Source organism: Montipora capricornis, chromosome 3 (assembly GCF_036669925.1).
Source record: "Montipora capricornis isolate CH-2021 chromosome 3, ASM3666992v2, whole genome shotgun sequence".
Lineage (NCBI taxonomy): Eukaryota > Metazoa > Cnidaria > Anthozoa > Scleractinia > Acroporidae > Montipora > Montipora capricornis.
Window position 1 is genome coordinate 44,485,618 of NC_090885.1, and position 3,086 is coordinate 44,488,703.

Here is a 3,086-nt window from a genome sequence, read left to right on the forward strand (position 1 = left end):
ATTTTGACACAAATTTGATTCTCCATAGAGGGCAAATTGTTTTATTCTCGATCGTCACTTCCTAAAAGTTCCTTCCGCTCTCCTTAAAAACTACATATTATTTGTTTGCTTTTGCGTCAATATTTGTTTTGCATAAAGCAGGCTAACAAAATCTATAAGTGCTACACGGTCAAGGTTTCTATAACACGTAACATTTCCTTGTACTTGTACATGTTCATTGCCGTGACTTTAAGGTCTTCAGTTCCCACGGCTTGCTCCCATCTGACCTTGTAGCTCAGTCGGTAGAGCGGCGGAGATCTAACCCGAAGGTCGTGGGTTCAATTCCCACCCTGGTCAGAGTTTTTCTCTGTCCTTGTGTGGGCCCATTTCCATCAGTAGGGCTAACGCTCACATGGTTCATATGGGATAGAAATCTAGCACTTCACATTACCGTCTATTCAGTTAACTCTGTTTAAAATATAAGTGCTACACGGCCAACGTTTCTATAAAACGTAACATTTCCTTGTACTTTAACAAAATCTGTACTTTGCTTAGTTTGCATTTGTGAGCGTTAAAATAGAATTTTTGGTCGTATGTTCGTGATAGCAAGTACCCTGCGAGCAGTTGGTTTCCCTATGCTTCCTGAGAGAGAAACCACTGTAAGCAACCGTTAGTTTCTTTGAGTGGCCGCAGTCGAGCGCCAAGGACGAAAAAATTAAATTTGAACCGGTAAAATGAGTTAGTTATTAATTTTGTTTTGGTGCTTGCGCGTGCGTTCAGCTACATAACTGCTGCGTTTGGGAAGGCCGGCTGTGTAGGGACTTCCAGCGAAATAAGTTGAAGTGATGTCAAATACATCACGTGGGGTGTGACGTACTTTGCACATGCTCGATGGAAAATCAAACAGTTGCTCGCAGTGGTTTCTCCAGGAGGGGGGGGGGGGGGGAGCAATTTCCCATACATTCCAAACGATGTTCTCACAACATGCAAAGCAATCATGGAGGCATCTGTCAGCAGACTCGGGTATTGCGCATGAGCAGAATTTGTCATCCTGAAGTGTAAACAAAACAAGAAACATGGCGGCCGATGCCGATGCGAAATGTGGTGGCCTCTTTTTAGTTTATTCAACGTTTTTTCTTAAATTTGGAAGCCCTTCAATTTGGAAAATTTACTTCTTGGCGGACGTCGTTTTTAACACACAGTTTCTCCGAGATCAAGGTAAGGCAAAATTTTGTAAATGTGTATGTCTTCGCATTAAAAAAGCCTCTTGAGCTAGTACGCTTAAACATATTGGCTTGGTGATAAAACAGGTTGGTGAGCAAACAGTAGTTATCCCCGCTGTATAGTAACTCGCAATTTTTCAAGTTCCACTAATTTTTTTTGTCTTTGTAAAATGTCAATTGGGCATTCGATTTATGGTATTTGTAGTAGAAACACCTACTCAGAGATAGACATTCCTTTGTGTTATTTGATAACTAAACCTACGTTTTACTTTGTAATTTGTTTCAGCCAGCATTTATTACCTACTATGAAAAGAAATTCCTTCGCGGAAAGAGAATATTGTGAAAACCAGCTTTCATTGAGTGTTATACTGCGAGGCATTTAGAATTGTATTGTGTTGCCAACCAATCCCACTCTCTTAAGGAAGAGTTCTTTTGCTTGCATTGTTTGTTTTCAACTTCAAATGTATTACTTGTCTTTGAGGATGTTCATTGATACTCCTGGGGCGAGATTCCTACATAAAAGCGATGGAGTGCTCATTAGAATTTTTAAAACAAAGCCTTAAAACGAACTAGAATAGTCTTTCCAACAAACTTTTGTTTGGCTTTGTATAGTCTTTTTAGCCAGAAAGGTACTAAGGTAAACTCTATGATCAGGTTAGTTTTTGTTGTTTGTTATTTTTTATATTTTTTTGTCACACCACAGGCATAATACAAAGATAATGAATAAAGAAAAAGAGAGAAGAGAAGAGACGAGAAGATAGAGTTTTAAACATTGTAAGTGGTTCAGAGTCACAGATTTTAATTGCGTTTCGGTCAAGGCAGAATGGAGCACACCTGTCACTTTTTCTAGGATTCCCCCTCCCCTCCCGTTGGTTTTGGTTATAAAATTGTCAAACCAGTTTCAATTTTATTTTTCTTTGCTCCACTTTGTGATGACACTGAGACAACAAAAAATGAGAATTAAATTGGTTGAATTAAAAGTTTTCTAATCAAGGTTTTTTTTTGGAAAAAAACAAAACAAAACAAAACAATTACATGTCTGGAGCAAATTTACACAGTTTCAATTTAAGCAATTTCTATTTCTTTCTTGGTGAAGTCAGTCATGTTCTCACATTCTGTCTTCCACTGCATCCACAGTGCCAGTTTCAGCGAGCAAAATTTGTCTCTTGTTGACATTGTGTTTTTCATTTCTCACAGGATAAAATAACAGTTGGATTGTTCTATCACCACTTATTGCAATTTTCCAGCTGGGAGGGAGTTTTGTTATCAATAAAGAGTATAAAAATGGCCCATGTCAAGACGATGACATGCCATTATGCGGAGGACATTTCATTAAGGGTTGATGACTGAGTGTTAGCTTGTTGCGCACGGAAATGTTTGAGGCCTTGACTGCAGGATAAATAAAATTCTTGTTTCTGATCATTGACTGGACATCACTAGTATAAGTCACATTGTCTCCGTTGTTGCACGTAACATGAAATGTTCTGTTCAAGAAGTTGGACATATGGTGTGAACAGCCATATGGCTGGACACACTTGATGTTTACCTGACATGAACAGCACAGAATATATGCTATTTCACCCGTCTCATAATTCATGTGATTGTCTCTATCCCAACTGTAATGTTCAAAAAGCACATGTTCGGGTTGGCTTCATCACTTCCACTACAGGCAGTTAAGGGGTAACTGCCTGCATCATTGATACAGCCAGCCAAGCAGCTCTGTTTACCGCCACAACGCATGTGCAACTGTAATAGCAGTTGTAGCAAACGGGAAGGTATGTTGATAGTGGTAGTGGAATTCCTGTATATACACATGAATTCCTTGAATTTCAATTTGCAAGGTCCAAAAGAGATCCTCACGGTCGAATCTGAGGTCAGTCTTCT